This window comes from Dendrobates tinctorius, unplaced genomic scaffold, assembly GCF_039654945.1.
Source record: "Dendrobates tinctorius isolate UK_male_01 unplaced genomic scaffold, ASM3965494v1 ptg000156l, whole genome shotgun sequence".
NCBI lineage: Eukaryota > Metazoa > Chordata > Amphibia > Anura > Dendrobatidae > Dendrobates > Dendrobates tinctorius.
The window spans coordinates 8,864,623-8,885,717 of NW_027361823.1; the positions used below are offsets into that span (position 1 = coordinate 8,864,623).

General features: G+C 49.1%; 1 long non-coding RNA gene across 1 annotated transcript in view; it reads left to right on the forward strand.

Annotated features, from left to right (window-relative positions):
- LOC141051314 (uncharacterized) overlaps window positions 1-21,095 on the forward strand; it is a 132,489-nt gene that overhangs the window by 110,254 nt on the left and 1,140 nt on the right. The window lies entirely within an intron of this gene.

Here is a 21,095-nt window from a genome sequence, read left to right on the forward strand (position 1 = left end):
AACCTATTACCTTTGCTGGAACTGCAGGTTTTGGTTCCCCAATGTATTTCAGGGTAGTTGAAGTCCCCCATAATAATGACTTCTCCTTGAGTTGCAGCTTCATCTATTTGCTTGATGAGGATATTCTCTGTTGCTTCCATTATTTTTGGAGACTTATAACAAACCCCTATCAGTAATTTATTATTCCCCCCCCCTCCCCTTATCTCTACCCACAGGGACTCTACATTTTCATTAGATTCATATATATTATCACGAAGGATGGGTTTTAAGGATGATTTTACATATAAATACACGCTTCCCCCTCGCTTATTTGTTCGGTCATTTCTGAACAGACTATAGCCCTGTATATTAACCGCCCAGTCATGGCTCTCGTCCAGCCATGTCTCAGATATCCCCACCATGTCAATATTATGTTCAAACAACATTAACTCCAATTCCTCCATCTTGTTGGCGAGGCTTCTGGCATTAGTATACATGCACTTTATGTATCTCTCTGCACCTCTATTCTTTCTTAAATTATTAACTGTTCTAACCCCACCCCCCATGCCACCCCCACCCCCAATTTCATTATTTGTGCCCAGGTCTCTATCTGCACTGTCTTCCCCTCCTATTAAAGGAATACCATCCCCCCCGTCCCTAGTTTAAACACTACTCCAACCTTCTAGCCATTTTCTCCACCAGCACAGTTGCACCCATTGAGGTGCAGCCCGTCCCTAGCGTAGAACCTGTAGCCAACTGAGAAGTAATACCTCCCTTGGAAACTCCCTGAATCCAAAGTCACTGAATCACAAGTCACACACTTACCACAGTTCCCACTTACGCTCAGGTCACACTCAGCTCGTTCACACTCACTCAGGCAGAAGATTTAAAAGATTTTTTTTTCTAACTTTTACCAGCACACCACCCTGCTGCTCAATGCACTTCCAAAAGTGTAGCAAATAATCTTGGGAAAGATAGGTAACACTCTAAAAACTGCCACTGACTTTGCTGATTCTTATACAGCAGTGGTCTCCAACCTTTCTGACCTTGTGTCATGCCGGCGCCGGCCATCACGCCGGTGCCCGCTCCTGCTGCCTCTGCCACAATCGTCCCCCAGCCCTCTGCTTGCCGCTCCCGGCGCCGCGCTGCGACTCCTGCCTCCCATCCAGGGGATCCAGCCTGGGCTCTCTCCTTCCTCCTGCTGCTTCTGTCCTACTCTAGCTCCGGGCATGCGCCTTAGGCCGTGGGTGCGCACTCCCGTCCCCTCTTAACCCCTTCAGCACCTTCCATAGGAGGGATCTCCAATTGGGAGCCGACACAGGGTATATCAGGCGGCTACTCCTTCTTGGAGGCGCCTGACTATCGTGTGCCTTCCGGTACGATGCTCCAGTCACCTGTCGCTCCTGACACCAGTCACTCTTGACTCCACTTGCTCCTGTCACCTGACGCTTCTGATTAATGTCACTCCTGACCCCACTCGCTCCAGTCATCAGACGTGCCTGACTCCAGTCGCTCTTGACTCTACTCGCTCCTGTCACCTGACGCTCCAGACTCCCGTCGCTCCTGACCCCCAGCCTAGTTGTCTCATCCGCACTTGAGCCACCCCTCTTGGTATCAGCTGTCGTGGTATTCGACTCCTTCGGGCCTGCTCCTAACGGTCCCTGTATAGGGGTCAGCACCACCTGGCCAGCTTGCTCCAGGGACTTGGGTCCCGTGACCCAGAGGGTCCACTCTTGCTACTCCTCACACCTTGAGAGCTGCATTCAGCTTACAGAGAAGGTCACGAGTCACATTCAGCACTGAGAGAGGGTCACAAGCCACATCCAGCTCCCACCCCCTTCAAAGTAGAGTCAACCAAAGCCCCCATTACAGGTATAATGATAACCAAAGCTTTTCCACAGAAATCACTCCAAAGACATACACCGTGTTAGGCATCGGATCCCTGGCACTGCACAGCGAGAATCCAGAGCCAGACATCCTGCGGTCTCTCATTCTCCTCCGACCGCTCAGACTCCTGCTCAGCAATCACGGCGAGCCAGGCATTCCCCTCAGACTCGTTCTGTGAGCCTGGATGTTGCTGCCATCTCTGGTGCAGCAATGGTAGCGCAACCTGCTTTGCAGGGAACTGCTCCAGAGGCTAAGTCCTCGTGCCGTGCTACTGGGCATGCCCGCAACTTGTCCTCTCAGTGGAGAGCAGGGGTCACATGTGCAGGTCCTATGTCGGATCTGATTGGTCCTTCCCAAAGTACTGGAAGGTCCCGGAAGCGCATGGCTATAAAAAGCCCACATGGCGGCTCGGCCATGCGCTAGTGTAGCATATTATTCTTTGTGTGTATAGTGATGGATGTATGGACTGGTGTCTGACTCATTATGAAACCCCTACCCTCTGATATTACGAGTGGTGACCGAGTGTGAATAGTCAGCTCCAGGGTTGTGGTAAGCTACACGACACTTGCTCCACACCTACACTAGCGTCCGTCGGCGCCCGGTCCTCGGCGCCGACGCTTGCGGCTTCTCTCTGCCACTGCGCTGTAGTAACAGCAACTATTGGTGTTCGCGGCTGCGACGCCACATGCAGGCCTCTGTGACGCTAACAGGGCCTGTGCCTTTGCTTTAGTGTTCTCCAAGCGACTCTGTGTTTGTACGGAGTCGCCCTTAGCGTTCGGGTGACGTTAACCCGAGCGCAGTCCCGCACCTACTAGGTGCATCTGCCATTGTTCAGCAGCAGTCTTGTCACCTACCGCACGGTGGACCCCGGGCGGCGAACGCACCTACTATTATTTATATTTGGTGTGTTCCGCCGACCCTAACACACTGAGATCCAGGGGTTCCCACAATCCCCCATTCAGTATTCTCCCATCAAGGACTCCCAACACACTGTCACATCCTTAAAGAGGTAGTACCATCCTCCAGTGTACCATACCTAAAACATCTCTAAACCCCTAAGACCAGTATATGTGCATCCAGATCTGCACTTCTGTACAGGGCTACTTACATAATTCACCATTTTGAGATGTGCTCCTCATACCTGTTTGCTAGACCTGGACCTAATGCACCAAGCTGGCAGACAGTCGCGAGCCACAATTCATGGGACCGCGAGCCACATGTGGCTCCCGAGCTACAGGTTGGGGACCCCTGCTATACAGACTAGAGATCCTGAACCCGCAGTTCTTAGTGGTTCCTGTGTGAGCTGAGATAGCCCTAACCACAGATTAGACAATGGCAGCTGGGACCTAAAAAAACGTCGAGCGCTATACGATCCTCCTAAAGAAACAGAAGGCAGAGCAAAATTAAAATAACTTACAGAAGGGTAGTGTGCTGAGATAGAAAGAGATCCCAGAGTAAGTAAAACAAACCACAAAATACAAAATAAAGGATTGAGTCCACACTGTTAGAGAATATGCCACCTACTTCCTACAAAGAAACAGAAGATAGATGCAGGGTAAAGAACATAAACAGCAGAGAGATGAACCCTAGCTGGTCTTTCACTGCCCGGCTTCAACTACAGAAGTATGGCTGGACAACCAAATGAGACTATCACCAGCAGGAAATACCAGCAGGGGGAAAGTATATAAAGCTGCACCTGAAAGGTGATAGGGCAGACAAATGAGTAAATGAAAACACCTAAATCAAACTGACCTTAAAGGATAGGGAAAAAAAGGAAACAAAAGCTGCACAGGAAGTGTAGTAAAAACTGTTTCAACATTGCACAATATAATGGTTGTACTCACCAGACAAAGGCGAAATGAGGCATAAAAATGGATCCCACAGAAATCCCAAGGAGACGGACTGCAGCTCAACCAGCTGGGCTCACGGAAAGCTTCAGATGACCATGGTGAAAGCAATTGGGTCGCCCTCCCAGGGCTGTGGGTTACTCGGTACCGAGCCGGTATCAGCGGGATGTGTCACAGCAGCAGTGACCCGGTCCAAGGCCCTGGGAGCCCAAGTAATAGGGAGATTGAATAGTGGAATGTAGTTAATTGAATGAATAGTTCGTGACGCCACCTGTGGTGTTCGGCAAGGGAGGTGTTAAGCCGACGCTGCACGCAGATCCTCTGGTACTGATGGTATGGTGCAGCAAAGATGTAAAAGCTCCCCACAGGTGAAGCTGTAGTCCCAGGGCAGTGTAGATGTGGTTGGCACGGGGATGTAGCGGTGCCGGAAGGGTAGGAAGCAGACAAAGACACAGCGGGGTGCAGTTTCTGTACCTTTACTTGATAAATGCAGTCCAGGGTCCTGGTTACAGATGGTACAGGAGCAGGCTAGCCTGGAAGCACCTCAGGGATCTCTCTCAGCAGATGGGCTGTGCAGTCTCCTTCCTAGAGCTTACTTGAGAGATCTCCAGTACCGAGTTACACTGAAGTTCCTCCTGACAGTTGTTCCCAAGAACTCTACTTGTACGGCAGACAGCTGTAGCCTGTTTCGGGGACTCCTTGCTCCTAAGTCCCGGCTCACTATCAATGTTGCTGTTGTGCCCCCAACTCTTGGATGGGAGTAGGGCATTTACAGCCTCCTACTCCACTGGTGTCTGTTGTAGGACCATTAGTATCCATACAACCGTGGAGACCAGGCTCCAGATCATGCGCTCTCGATGGAGATGAGCCTTTCCTCCTTGCTCGATCTCCGCGCTTCTTCCCCACATCTGCACACTTCACCCTCCACAGACTAACTACTCACTCCTTCCCCTTGGCCCTTAGAGAGCACTCCTCCCCTCAATTCCGGTTCAGAGTTCCCCCTGCTGGCCTGGAGTGGAACTGTGTTGCATGAATAGATTAACTGCGAGAGAAACCCTTCATTGCTTCCAAGCCTGGCATTACCCTCCCTGTAGAAAGGCAAAGCCTCTGTGGTGGCCATACTCCTGGGGGCGCCTTACAATCAGTAATCAAAGAAACATCCAGATAATTGTCAGCGCTTCCGTCAAAAGATTCTCGTGAATACCAAATATAATCATTTTATAATCATATAAAGCGGATGTGGTAGACTTTTATAAATTATATATATTTTAAAAACCTGAAGAAGACGCCGTGATTTTGGTGTCAAAACACATTGTTTTATTCTGCATTTTCGAAATAAATTATTATATTTGGTATTCACGAGAATCTTGTGACGGAATCGCCGACAATTATCTGGATGTTTCTTTGGTAAATGAAAACACCTGTTACCGTAAAGAAATTGAAGCAAGGATAACAGAAACCCAGGCCTAAATCCTTTATCCTGAACTTGTTCCAATGTCTGACCTTGTCTGAACTAAGTCCTATACCTGAACCTGTTTGTATCCTTGTCAGTAGCCTTCCCCACCCTGCTGTGTCTATCCTTGTTCCTTCTCCTTTAACTCGCAGTACCTGTACCAGCAGCTGTCTCTATCCGGTTGTCGCTGCACAACATTAGTGCCCCTTGTGTACACTTGGTACTTCACTGTAAGCACTTGTGGCCCTGCTCTGCTCCCACTCCACACCAGTGGCCTTGCTCTGCTCTCTCTCCGCACCAGCGGCGCTGCTCTGCTCCAGCTCCGCACCAGCGGCCTTGCTCTGCTCCCTCTCCACACCAGTGGCCCTGCTCTGCTCCCTCTTCACACCAGCGGCCCTGCTCTGCTCCCTCTCCGCACCAGCGGCCCTGCTCTGCTCCCTCCGCACCAGCGGTCCTGCTCTGCTCCCTCTATGCACCAGCGGCCCTGCTCTGCTCCCTCTCTTTAGCAGCGGCCCTGTTCTGCTCCCTCTCCGCACCAGCAGCCCCTTGTTTGTCCAGTCTGAACTGGGTGCTACCCGTCTCCCCACATCCCACTCATACCTACCTGTGTCCTAGTCCTACCAGAAACTGTCTCCAGTCTGTACTCGTTCCTACCTGTTCTTGTATCCCACTCATACCTGCCAGTGTTCCTGCCTTTCCACAACAGTTCCTGTTCCTCCAGTCTGCACTGTGCCCGCCTGCACATCATTCGTGCCCGCCAGTACTTACCAGTCCGAACATCAGCTACCTCCAGTCCCCCTGTGGGATCAGCTGCTACAGCCAGACACTGACCTGGAGAGGCACGTGGCAGCTACATGCAGCACAAGCCTGACCTCACAATCAGAGGCTCCAGTGAACACCAAGGTAGGTGCTTAGTCACCCCCTCCAGGGTAGTCTGGTTGTGGCACAATGGGGCGACAATCCTCGCTCGCGCCATCCAGTCTGGGCGTGAGCATTACCGGTTCGAACCTTGGAGCATGATATGCACTCAGGTGTTTTATTTGTTTTTTTCTTGTTTGTACTATATGGAGAGAACTTTAATGAAAAAAACTGATAAAAGAGAATGAAGGACACAAAAAGAGGTGAACACAGAGCCGACTTGCTTCCCACCAAATATAACACTCACAAGAGTGTCAGCGCTGCATCTTCTTATATAGTGTGTGATGTCATAATTTTTTAGCGAGGTGGGGGGAGCCAACAACCACAGAATACTGTGCAGGGGAGGAGCAAACAATAACATTCCATGTAGGGTGGAGTCAGGGGTGAACCTAGCCTCTCTGCTGCCTGAGGCGAACAGCAATATTGGGCACCATATTTTACTTCATACAGCATAATTGGCCCCATATATTACTTCATACAGTATAATGGGCCCCATATATTACTTCATACAGTATAATGGGCACCATATATTACTTCATACAGCATAATGGGCCCCATATAATTCTTCTCACCATACCCCGCTGCTCTGGTCTCCTCAGTGTATTCTAACTTTATGTATATAATTGTCCACTTGGACTGATAGTAATAGTGATTTGTTTGTACCCTGTTGTCTGGGGCTGGCCTACTTTTTGGGGGTGCTCAGGGCATATGATTATACACCAGTAAAAAGTATGAAAGGCTCAATGTGACCAGTGCCACCTAGTTTCCTACCCCTCTTATTCTACCGGTACTGTGGGCACACTGACTGGTACTGAGGAAAAGAAAGAAAGAACAGAGAGAGAGAAAAAAAAACAGAGAAAGAAGAGAGAGAGAGAAAGAGGGGAAAGAAAGAAAGAACAGAGAGAGAGAGAAAGAGGGGACAGAAAAAAAGAACAGCGAGAGAGAAAAATGAAAGAGGGGAAAGAAAGAAAGAACAGAGAGGGAGAGAGAAAGAAAGAGGGGAAAGAAAGAACAGAGGGAAAGAAAGAGATAAAGAGGGTAAAGAAAGAAACAACAGAGAAAGAAAGAAACAAAGGCCTAAGAAAGAAAGAAAGAACAGAGAGGGGACAGATAAAAAGAACAGAGAGAGAGAAAAAAAAGAGGGGAAAGAAAGAACAGAGATGGAGAGAGGAAGAAAGAGTGCAAAGAAATAACAGGGAAAGAAATAACAGAGAGAAAGAAAGAGAAATAAAGAAAGAACACAGAGAGAGAGAGAAAGAATAGAAAGAAAGAAAAAAAGGGGAAAGAAAGAACAGAGAGAAAGAAAGGAAGAACACAGAGAGAAAGAACAGAGAGAGAAAAAGATTAGAGAGAGAAAGAAAGATTACAGAAAGAGAGAAAGAACAGAGAAAGAGGGGAAAGAAAGAACAGAGAGAGAGAAAGAAAGAGGGGAAAGAAAGAAAGAACAGAGAGAAGGAAAAAGAGAGAAAAAACGAAAGAGGGAGAGAGAAAGAGAGGGGAAATTAATGAACAACAGAGAGAACGAAAGAGGGGGAAGAAAGAACAGAGAGAGACAGAAATAGGAGAAAGAAAGAACAGAGAAAGAGAAAAAAAGATGGGAAAGAAAGAGAACAGAGAGAGAGAACAGAGAGAGAGAAAGAGAGGAAAGAAAGAACAAAGCGAGAGAAAGAATGAAGGGAAAGAAAAATAACAGATAGAGAAAGAAATAACAGAGGGAAAGAAAGGATGAACAGAGAGAGAGAAAGAAAGAACAGAGAGAGAAAGAAAAAGCAGAGAGAAAAAGAAAAAGATTAGAGAGATAAGGAAAGAGGGGAAAGAAAGAAGGAACAGAGAGAGAGATAAAGGAAGAGGGGAAAGAAAGATAGAACAGAGAGAAAGAAAGAAGAGGGAGAAAGAGAGGAAAGAAAGAGCAGAGAGAGAGAGAGAGAGAGAAAGAAAAAAAGAAAGATTAGAGAGAGAAAGAGCAGAGAGAGAAAGAAAGAAAGATTCTATAAAGATACTATAGCAGCCCGGCTCCCATTGTAGTGCCCACATCATGATCTGCTCACATGGCCGGCATCCGTGAGTCCAAGGCAATCCCGCTGTCCTCGCTGTCAGAGGACGCGGTGATGTATCTGAAGCATACCCTGAAGTGCCTCCATGGTACCGTTACAATCTCCTCCCGAAATTCCCTCATTTCTGGTCAGCTTCTAGCACGTCACTTCCGGTGGAACGTCATGGGCGAATTTTAAAGTGCTCCTCGGGGCTCCGCCGTGTACACCTGTGTCCACGGTAAAAGTAAGCTCATGGCCAGGGCAGAGGGGCAGACTCTCTCAACATCGGGACTGTCCCGCTGGGAGGTATGGATGCTCCCCACCATACACCTTGTACATGTATGGCTCCGCACACCTCATACACACACGGTTCCACTTTTTATGCCTCGCACACACACGGCTCCACTCAGTACACATGGCTCCACTCCGTAAACCTCGTACACAAGCTGCTCTGCTCCGTGCACCTTTTACACACGTAGCCACGCTCTGTACACCTTGTACACACATGACTCCCCTCTGTAAACCTTGTACACATGCGGCTTTGCTGCATACACCTCGTACACACGCGGTTCCACTCCATACACACGTGGCTCCACTCCGTACACACATGGCTCTGCTCCGCTCCATACAAACACGGCTCTGCTCCACACACACACGGCTCAGTTCCGTAAACTTTGAACACACAGGGCTCCGTTTTGTATGCCCCATACACACAGCTTCACTCTGTACAACCCTTACACACGTTGCTCTGCTCCGTACACCTCGCACACGCGTGGCTCTGCTCCGCACAACTTGTACACATGGGTCTGCTCCGTACACCTCGCACACGCACAGCTCTGTACACCTCACACACACATGGCTCTGCTCCGTACACCTCGCACACGTCCGGCTCCGCTCCATAGACCTCACACACACACATGGCTCTGCTCCGTACACCTCGCACACACATAGCTCCACTCCGTACAGCTTGTACACATACGGATCCGCTCCGTACACCTCACACACACAAGGCTCAGCTCCGTACACCTCGCACACATACGGCTCCGCTCCATACACCTCGCACACACATGGCTCTGCTCTGTACACCTCGCACACGTGCGGCTCTGCTACATCCACCCTGTAGTGTAAACCCCTCCTGACCCCACACAGAAACTTGCCTCATTCAACACGATGACAACCAGCACAGCAGTCTTGCATACACTGAGGCCCCTGATCATGTGACCTCGACTCCTCCCCTCCTGTGACCTCATCACAGGTCCTGGCTGTGGCAGAGAATAGAACATAGAGGCAGAGGAGAGCATGGGACGGAGATGATCGATAGACCGAGGGCTGATGCGCACAGGACCTGTGATGAGGTCACAGGAGGGGAGGAGTCAGGGGTCACATGATCAGGGGGCCCTGACTCCTTCTCTCCTGTGACCTCATCACTTACAAGCCTTTGCACGCTACCAGCAGCGTGCAGGCTAAATTGTAGGTGCTGCTGGTAGCAGAGCACATACTGCCACCCCCTGTGCACAGCAGCTGTCTGCCGCCTGAGCCACAGGCTCAAATGGCCTCATTATAGGTGTGGCCCTGGGTGGAGTCAATAACATTCCGAATGAGGAGGCGCCAGCAACCACAAAATTCTGTGGAGGGAGGAGCCAAAGGGAATAAACTTGTAAAGTGGAGGCAACAGACAAAACTCTCTGTGCTGGGGAGGAGCCAACAGTTCTCCTCCTCCAGACTCCTCTGTTCACCTCCTCCAGACTCCACTGTCCTTCCTCCTTCAGTCTCCTCAGTCCTTCTACTCCTCCAGACTCCCCTGTCCTCCTTCAGACTCCCCTGTTCTCCTTCAGACTCTTCTGTCCTCCTCCTCCAGATTTTTTTGTCCTCCTCCTCCAAACTCTTCTATCCTCTTCCAGACTCCTGTCCTCCTCCTCCAGACTTCCTCTGTCCTTCTCCTCCTCCAGACTCCTCTGTTCTTCTCCTCCTTCTCCAGACTCCTCTGTCCTCCAGATTCCAGACTTTTCTGTCCTTCTCCAGACTCCTCTGTCATTCTCCTCCAGAGACCTCTGTCCTTCTCCTCCTGACTCCAGTCTGTCCTTCTCCTCCTCCAGACTTCTCTGTCCTTCTCCTCCAGACTCCTCTGTCCTCCTCCAGACTCTTCTGTCATTCTCCTCCGGAGTCTTGTGTCCTCCTCCAGACTCTTCTGTCCTTCTCCTACTCCAGACTTCTCTGACCTTCTCTTCCTCCTCCTGACTCCTCTGTCCTTCTCCTCCTCCTCCTGACTCCTCTGTCCTTCTCCTCCTCCTCCTGACTCCTCTGTCCTTCTCCTCCTCCAGACTCCCCTGTCCTTCTCCTCCTCCAGACTCCTCTGTCCTTCTCCTCCAGACTCCCCTGTCCTTCTCCTCCTCCAGACTCCTCTGTCCTCCTCCAGACTCCTCTGTCCTTCTCCTCCAGACTCCTCTGTCCTTCTCCTCCAGACTCCTCTGTCCTCCTCCTCCTCCAGACTCCCCTGACGTTCTCCTCCTCCTCCAGACTCCTCTGTCTTTTTCCTGCACCTCCAGACTCCTCTGTCCTTCTCCTCCTCCTCCACACTCCTCTGTCCTTCTCGTCTTGCTCCAAACTCCTCTGTCCTTTTACTCCTTCTCCTCCAGACTCATCTGTCCTTATCCAGACTCATCTGACCTTCTCCTTCTCCTGCTCCAGACTCATACTGTGTAAGAGGTAACATACTGTATAGGGGCAACATACTGTTTAGGGGCAGCATACTGTATAGGGGAAACATACTGTATAGGGGGCTTTACACTGTGTAGGAGGCAACATACTGAGTAGGGGGTATTATACTGTGTAGAAGCAACATACCGTGTAAGGGCAACATACCATATAGGTGGCAACATACCGTAAAGGGGCATCATACCATGTAGGAGGCATTATATTGTATAGGGGAAACATACTGTGTAGGGGCAACATACCATATAGTGGGTAACATACTGTATAGGGGGAATTAAACTGTATAGGGGCATCATACTGTGCGTAAGGGGTATCATACTGCGTACGGAGCATCATACTGTGTGTAGGAGGCATCATACTGTGTGTAGGGGGCATCATACTGTATATGGGGTATTATACTGTATAGTGGCATCATACTGTGTAGGAAGCAACTTACTCTGTAGGGGGCATCATACTGTGTGTAGGGAGCATAATACTGTGTAGAGGGCATCATACTGTGTATAGGGGCCATCATGTCATATAGGGTGCATTATACTGTGTAGGGAGCAACTTACTATGTAGGGGGCATCATACTGTATGGGGGGCATTATACTGTGTGGGCCATAACAGCAATATCACGTTGTGCAGGAACACTAATGGGCATTACTGGGAGAATATTTATCTGTGGAATCATATAGACTTTATATTATAGAGGACTGGGTGAGGTTATGGAAGATGCTCAGTGTAACATATAAATGGCCGCGGTGCGCTCTGCTGTATGTGTCTCTTCTTTACTATCTTTCAGAGTCGGGAGGTACAGTACGTCCCTGATTATTACAGGCTGTGTTTTATTAAGGTTTTTGCCTGCAGAACATTTCCTTTCACTGTAAAAACTGCACAAAGCGGAAACCAGATGAACATCAGTGAGATGTCCGGAGATATGAGCGCAGCCTTTCTATCAGCACATCAGTACTAAATAACACTGGGGTCCATAGAGGAGTGGTGGAGGGACGCAGGGAACACCAACAGCACAGGACGGCGATAATGCTGCACGGGACAAGGGGTAGAGATGAGCAAATATTTCAATATTCGGTTCGGATTACGTTCGCCGAATTTGCAATATTCACCGAACATAACCGAACACCATTCAGGTCAATGGGAGGCAAAAACAAATGCATGCACAACACCTTATAATGGCTCCAAATGCTGCCAAAACAAATGAGGGACAGACACCAGGAAAGTGGCCTCAATTCACCCACAGTACAGATTTTAGCATGGCACTGCAGCAATCAGCCAGGCATGAGGTATCGGGGTCTGGGACAGCATTTACAGCTTTCCAATGAACGTCACAGTAAGACGAGGTGGGTGAGGGATTGTGTAGGCCTCCTGTGCTGGGAGCCCTGATACCACATGCAACACCTCTACCTGCTTTCATGCTCATTCACACTCAGGAGGCACAAATATCATATAAATTTCATAGACTACTATTATCAGAAAAATCTAAGGATAGTAACATGGGTAGTTGACTCCTAGGTAGTGGAGGCCTGACGGTCTCGGAGGCCTGATGGTGTCGGAGGCCTACTGCTACAGGTAACACACATGAAGGAGACCTAACCAGGAGTGTTCACATATATTATATACTTACCTAAAATTGTCCTCCATCCATTTCCGTCTGGACTTCCTCGAATCCCACAATCCACTGCGCCACAGCAGAAGTACGCCGACTGCCATATTGGAATACCCAAGTGATGGGTATTCCAATATGGCACCCACTGGTGGTACCAGGCGCTTGCACATCCCACCGCCGTGACACCCACGCCGAACCACCCCGCCGCTGAACTCCCGCCGGACCCCTGGAAGAACCCGCCACCGTATCGCCTCCAGGACCCACCGCAGGACCCCCCGCTAGGACCCGCCACCGCCTGACTACACGCGCCGGATCCCTCCACTGCCTGCTCACCCACCTCCGTGCAATCACAGCCGACAGGAAAGACCGCGGCTTGCGGCCTGTGCTGGAGGTGGGGTGCGGGAGCCCTCTGGTGGTGTCGAACCCCATCTCCAGCACAGGTCGCAAACCACCGTCTTTCCTGCCGGCTTTGACTGCACGGAGAGCACGGTGGGGGAGGGGGGAGAGACAGCCGCCACCCCCAGCGCCACAGAGCTGCCCCCATCGTGATGTCACTGCCGCATCGGGCCCACAACTAGTTTACAAATATTTGCGGAAGACACCGCAATAGTGACATCAATTTCACCACAGTAGAAATAGTATAATAGGGACCGACAGGTCTTCCACTACACCCAATCCAGTAGATGGACACCCAACATGGAGTATTCACATTTTAGAAAATGAGGGCCTGACACCACCAAAGTGGAATAACTATCACGAGAATAGAAATAGTGTGATTGGGATCGAGACGTCTCCCACTACAGCTAACCCAGCAGATGTAGACCAACCAGGAGTGTTCACATTTCCACAAATTTGTCTTAACATCAGCAGAGTGCAGTTACGTGACATTAATGCATCACACTAAAAAATGCAATATCACCTAGTCTGTAGAGTCTGCGATTGGGGTGCAAAAGTCCTTGGAGATCCATGACTTGTTCATCTTGATTAAATTAGGCAGTCAACACTTTCAGGGGACAGCCGGCTGTACTTATACATCAGGACACTGTAGAAGGCAGAGCCCACACTGTGTAACCGGGCCGGAACCAAGGGGACTGTCACCAAAGTTCCTAGGGAGACTGTTTCCAGGGCACATGATTAGAGGACAGACAGCAGAGAGTTCCAGAAGGAGTGGGGGTGGAGCTAGTATAAAAGGGGCAGTCGACAGAGCGGGGAAGAAGAAGCAAGAACCTTAGGTGGCGCCAGAGAGCCAGAGCCAGAGGAAGTGAGCAACGACAGGAAAGACTGGGGCGAGACTTACCCCGGCCAGGGAGGAGACAGCACCGAGCAGCCCCACAGAGGAGCGCCGACCAAAAAAGACCGCGCTCCCGCTCCCGTCACTCCAGCCCGCGGTTGCTGCCTTCCCGCTGCCAGCCCTGGCCGCCACTGCCCAGCTCCAGCCCGCAGTTGCGGCCTGCTCACTGCCACCCGCAGCCGCCACTGCCCCGCTACAGTCCGCGGTTGCGGCGCCACTCCCCATCCCTGCCTGCGGCTGCAGTCTGCCAGCTGCCATCTGCGGTCGCTGTCGTCCGGCTCCAGCCCGTGGCTGCGGCCTCCACTTTCCAGGCCCCGGCTACCGCCGCCTCTCCGCCTCCGCCGGGATGCGCAATGCAGAGGAACTCTTCAAGGGCCTGTTGTACCCTCACCCCACCTGGGCGTAGGAACGCCAGAAGCATACGTCAGCTCCTCGTCGGCTGGGCCCAGCGGCTGAGACGCCAAACAGGCATCGATTGCCATTCTGCTGGACGTCAGAGGAGGATAAGTGACATGTCGTAGGTGATAAATCATACTTTCTTGACCTATAGTCGGCCAGAACGTGGCTTCCTAGTTGCCGGTTCCAACCGGGTAGTCATATTCGTGTTACCTGTGCATTGTTGTGCTAATCCCTGCGAGGATAAGTGTTTTCAGCTTGTTGGTTACTCAAAATAGCTCCCATAGCTATATATAGATACATACTGTATATCTACATCTCTATATAAAAGTTACGCTCTCGTTCATTCCGGCTCCCGTGTTATGACTGAGTCACCGAGGAGGAAAAACAAAAACAAGCTAAGCCACAGAAAACCAGAGAGGTTGGTAACTAAGCGGATTGCAGACCCCTGATCCTAAGCCTAAAGCAAGAAAAGGGGAAATCTAAACTGCCCTAGAGCAGACCCCAAACATGTATTGTCGATGAGACAAGATGAAAACACAAACACAGATAGAAAAATAGGCTGAGCAAACGATGGGGCCCACACTAACTAGAAAGGACAGGAAAGGAAAGATGCTGTCTGCAATCACGCACAAAACCCTGCCAAAAATGTCCATCACTTTCTCATAACAAAAACCCTGAAGTCGCTAGACTTCAATTCCCTATATCAGCACTCTGGTATATTCTGAAGACAGAGCAAAAAGAGACCAGTCTGATCAGGGACAAAAAGCAAACTGGCATAAACAGAGACATAAGAATGGAAATTCAGCACAGCCCCAGCAGGGGCTGGCTGACCACAAAAACTGAGTAAACCAAACCAAATCTCATGTGAAAAAATAGCAGAGCACACTTAGCTTGAGAAGGCAGGAACAGAACTGGAAACCAGAACCTCAGGGCGGGAAAAATCACCAGCACAAAATTAGGGAGTCGGCTGTCTTAAATCCAGTCAGAAGTATAGGAGTAGCCCCGGCACACTGTGAAGGGTTAAAACTAAAATCAGAGCTTAAGTTTCGCTTCTCCATTTCTGTGAAGGTTTCGTTTCTTCAATTTTTTTGCTGCAAGATAAATTTTCGTAATTGGCATGGGTTGTCATGAAGCCAGACTGTTTCTATCAGGTGCAAGATAAGGAGCTGGGTGTGTGTGTGTGTGTGTGTGTGTGTGTGTATGTGTGTGTGTGTATTGCTCTGAATATGCCATTATACTACTTTCTATGCTATTTAGGTACGGACATATATGTAGTTTCCGGTTTTCTTGCAATATTATTGGCTTATAAAGTTAAATGATGCTATTGGTGCTTGAGAACCTTGCATAATTAAGCAAAAGATTATAAAAGATGTGACTAAAATAAAGGGGCTTAGTGATCTGCCTCGATCCTCCCGTACAGAGACCCCAGTCTCCGTGTGGTCATTTGAGTTGCTAGCAACACTGGAATAATTTGGAAATCACTGGCTCAACCGTGAAGGGTTAATTTAACTCTCTCCCTATCAGCTTGGCCACCCAACGTGGGGCCCCCGGACAGGGACGCCTCTGCCCCCAGAGGACAACAAGACAAAGGACCCTCGGAGCGGACACAGGTGCTGGAAAATTGGGACTGATCACCCCCCACGACCACGGTAAGTTGGCAGTTATACTGTTCAGACTGACCGTTGGTGTGGTTTTCCTGTGCTTGTTGCTGCAAAGAGGATCTGAGGTTTGTCCCCTGGTGGGATGATTCATGGGTGGAATCATATAGAGGTGTAGTCCCGTTGGGGGCCCAGTGCTCGAACCGTACCTCATAAGGGACGGACACCCCGGATTGACCAGTGATTGTGACTCTCTTTATAGTCAAAATATCCTGAATTCCTGATCATTGTTAGTTATCAGGCGTGGTCATGTGATCGAAGATGGGTAGGATACGTAACTCAGGTATATATAGATATATATAACCAGAGGTGTCCGGAGGGATAGTCTGAGACGCCCTCCTCCTTTCACTGAGTACCGCGATTTTTGGGCAATCCCAGAGGGGGATTATAGACCCTGTGGAACAGACTGAGAAGGCCGCTCCAGATCTGTGCACGATTTGTCAGGATATTTATAGCTGTAAAGGAGAGAATTATGTTTTTGTGGAAGAAAAAGAAAAGTTTGGAGTTGTGTGAAGGATCAGATACTGTTAGTCTTATGATTCAAAGACGAGGAAAGAAATTTGTCAGGAATGCAGGAAAAATATTTTCGATTCTGGGATTTCCTAAGGGCGGGAGGTTGCAGCCTACACTGTGGGACGAAGGAGTTAAAAAGAATAGAGGGAAATTGACTGATGATGGATTACTTAAAGGCGCTGAGGAATTCCGTGGCTTGGCACATGAATTGTATAATGAAGGTTATGTGGAAATTGAACAGCAAGTGAATTCTGATTGTTTCTGTTACTGTTATGTTGAAGAAGGAAAAATTGTCTATTATGACAGGGACGGGATGATTTGTGGTTCAAGAAAGTGACTGTGGTATGAGAATGTGATTGGTTAAAGAAGGAACTGAGATTAATGAGAGAATGTGTCAGGCAGACGAATAGTTAAAAGTGATGATTTGAAACAAGAAGTTTCCCTGCTAGATGATAAGGTCCCTCTTCAGGAAATCAAGCCTCCTCCCGACTGTAAGCTCTGTGCCCCTTAACCCTAAGGCACCGATGTATCCTGGACTACCGAAACTCAGTATGCCCCCACCCTATGATCCTGCCGGGTGGCTCTGTGCTGTATGTGGAGTTACTAATCCTCAGTGGAGAGAGGTTTGTTATAATTGTGGTACGAGGAGACCGGGTGCAGCAGCCCCCATGTTTCCTCTGTTGAATTCTGACGGTACTTATTATCATCCACCGGCAGCCCCAGTCCCTGTTATGCCTAGTATTGCTAGTGGTTATGAATATCCACCCCCTCCTACTTTAGTTACCAGGTCTGAGACAGGATGCACAGAGCAGATAGAAGATTTCCAGGGGATGTATTCCAATGTTATTTCTGGACCCCACTGTTATGATGTGCTCTTTAGGATAGGGACAGGGGATCTCACGAAGCAGCATGTTGGGGCCATAGTAAATGCCGCAAATAATCAACTCCGCCATGCTGGAGGACTGGCCGCAAAAATTTCACAGAAAGGTGGACCCATGATACAGGAAGAATCTGATTCATATATACAAATTTATGGCCAGGTAGAAACAGGACAGGTTGCAGCAACCAGAGCAGGACAGCTGCCGTGTCAATATGTAATACATGCAGTGGGACCACGATATGACCCTATCAATATTCCTAGGTCCCAACAATTGCTTACTGAGGCTGTCCAGAACGCAATCCTGTATGCCTCCTCTGTCCCCCCCGGTACGATGCCTCAACGTACAGTGGCTATACCATTAATCTCTGCTGGTATTTTTCAATATCCCAGGAAGGATGCTGCCATGGTCATAGTATCAGCAATAGAGCAGTGTATACAGGAAAACCCCATAAAATTGGAGGAGGTCCGATTTGTCCTTGACAGCCGCCTAACGGCCCATCAGGCAATACAATCTCTAATTGTAACAGAGCCTCCTGCCCCGCTCCCACAGCAGATGCCTCTTGTGCCCGTACTACCTCCACCTCCTCCCCCCGAGTTGTCAGTAATATCCGAATTTGAAGAAGATAACGTGGAAAGCACTCCTGACAGGCCAAAGTATACTCCATTCACCCCATCACAAATAGACACTGTTTGCAATCAATTACCCGATCCAGAGACTTCCCCCATGGCTTTCTACAGGCAAATGGCATCAAATCGAGACATTTATTCCACTCCCCGAAGAGATCTATTACATATACTTAGAGTAAAAGCTGGGGAGGGGTATTTTCCAATTATGGAGGGTGGCATAATGTATAATGTGGATCTGGATGGGGGAACCTATGAGAGTGGTGTTGATTTCTGCAATGCTTTAAAGGTTTGGGCACAAGATAGATTGGTGGACCAAGCTACCTCTCTCACAGATGTCACACAGGACAAGGGGGAGACTGCTGAGAAGTTCTATGGGCGTCTTATGGTAGTATTTAGAGATCTGGGATTCTCACTGTATAATAAAGCCCATACACATCTTTTTGTGGCAGCTTTGATGTCTGGCCTTAAACCCGAGTTGCAAGAGGCGATAATCTCTGTTAGACCTGATGTTGAGAATTCCACCCCGGATGATGCTTTGAAAGTAATAAAGAGTTTTCAGAAAAATTTAACCCGTTTTGCAGCGGCAGGGAAACAGAAAAATAAGCCAGCAGCTGCAGCTGTAGCAGCTCCAGTTCCTCCGATAACAGCAGCCCCCACCATAGTGCCCAGCGCGGCTGCGAGTACGCAGCTGGTTCCTTATCACTGGAGCACACAGCAAACTATGGCCCCCCCTCAATCTTCAGCTCCTTACTCCAGTATCTCTCCTAATACTATGAATAGAAGCCTTCCTCCCCAGATCCGCCGTGCCAATTCTCGTCTACAATGCTGGCGCTGCGGGCGATTTGGTCATTTTCAGAGAGACTGTCACACTCCTGCTGATAGATGCTACCCTCAAGTTCCCTCTTCCAATCGTAATCTAAATACTGGGAACCCCAGAGGATACCCCGGTTACGGACAGCCCCAAAATCCTGATAATCGTCCATACTGAAGGGGTGGCCAACCAGAGTCTGCTATCACAATGTCTTCCACCAAACCTGGGGCATGCTCATCCGTCACGCTCCCTGAAGGGGACACTCTTGTTAGGTTCATGGTAGACACTGGGGCGGCCAATTCTATAATCAAATCATCAGATGTACCTACGGATATCCCTATTCAATTCTCAGATCAAGAGCTTGTTCTAATTGGAGTAGATGGCAGACCCAATAAACATACACTTACAAAACCCATCCCTGTAGGACCCTTCCCCGAAGTTACTGCCCAGTTTGTAATCTCTCCTATATGTCCAGTAAATTTACTGGGGGTAGATTTGTTATCACAGTTCCGCTCCAGAATACAATTCCAAGATGATGGTCGGATGGTTCTTACGTTACATAACTCCTATGCAGATGAAGATAGTGAGGAAATTTGTATTTTGCATGCCCTTCCTACAGTCATGATGGCCCTGATAGGCCCAGATCCACCCCCAATATTGCCTGAGGATCAACGCCTCACCCCATATCTCTCAGAGATACCATCTGAACTTTGGTCCAAAGGGCCAAACGATATAGGGAAAATGCCTGTAGAACCAGTAAAAGTGTTTCTCAAACCTGGTGCCCCTTTTCCCAAAGTCCATCAATATCCTTTGAAACATGATCAGGAGCGGGGCCTTCAGGAACAAATACAAACGTTACTTGATAACGGTGCTCTGGTACCCTGTGTTTCTCCATGTAATACACCCTTGTTTCCCGTTAAGAAAAAGACCCCACCTGGCCATCCCCCTGTGTACCGGCTGGTACAAGATCTACGGGCAGTTAATGCAGCTACTGTTCTGGAAACTCCAGTGGTGCCTAATCCACATACTCTTTTGTCCCAAATACCCCAGGATGCTGCTTGGTTTACAGTCATCGATCTTACCAATGCCTTCTTTAGTATTCCGTTACACCCAGATTGCTGGTTTTTATTTGCACTCACTTAGCAGGGACGACAGTTAATACGGACAGTTATGTCACAAGGGGCACAAAACAGTCCCAACCAGTTTGCAAAAAATATGAGCAGGTGTCTGTTGCCATTGTTGCCATTGTTAGCCTCCTTAAAGCATCTGGCAGCACTGAACTGTCGGGTTTCGGCCTCGAGACTTCAGTTCTGCCTTGGTCAAGTGATATTCTTGGGTCACTGTCTCCTTCAGGGTGCCAGACACCTCGCAGAAGAATAATAGCTGTCAGCTCCCTTCCTTTCCCAAAAGATGAAGCTGAACTCCAGCGTTTTTCTATGCACTTATTGTTGTCAGTGGATACTGGATGCATCCCGCATAATGCAACCTCTTTACAACGCCTTGAAAGACGATATAATGAACTGTAAGGAAAGATGGCAGTGATGAGGATTACCTCCAACATGATTGTTCCAAATTTCTGATAGAAGAAACAGCTAGTCCACCAAATGTCAGTGAGAATCCACTCCCAAATCCTGATCTGGTGTTATACACGGATGGTTCAAGATATGCTGATGGGTTTGATAGATTCCACACGGGATATGCTGTTACCACAGAGGACACTGTAGTGCACGCAGCTGCTCTCCCACCCTCACAGTCAGCACAAGAAGCAGAACTCCAGGCTCTGTCTACTGCATGTACTTTGGCCAAGAACAGACGGGCTAATATATACACGGACTCACGGTATGCATTTGGTATTGCTCACGATTTTGGGGCTCTATGGGCCAATCAAGGGTTTATTACTACTGCCGGAACCCTAGTGAAAAATGCTGAAGCTGTTAAAACCCTCATGGACTCGATCAAATTACCTACTCAGGTGGCTATTATCAAAGTTAAGGCGCACGGTCCTAGGACCAGTCCACAGACTGTTGGCGACACATTTGCAGATATGCAAGCAAAAGCCGCCGCTCTTTTACCCGTCGAACCAACCATACCAACTATGGTGACCACACGCTCTCAGCGTAAACAGTTACAAGAAGCACTGACCCTACAAGAACCTGATGATCTACAACAGACTGAAGTTTTCTGTCGGACCCCGCGAGACCGCTTAATGACGATGCAGAGAATGTCTCCAAAGGAAGAGGTGAAGCAATGGAAGACTGATGGGGCACGAATGGATAATGGTCTCTGGAAAAAGGACCAACTTGTGTGTCTCCCTAAGCGGATGTACCCTGCTATTACCATGTGGGCACATGGACCTACATATCGAGGAAAGAATCAGGCCCTCGCACTGGTGCAAAAATTCTACTGGGCCCCGGGAATTTCCACAGTTTTGTCAGCGCTCAACCGTGCCTGTAATATCTGTCAGACTTGCAATCCCGGTCA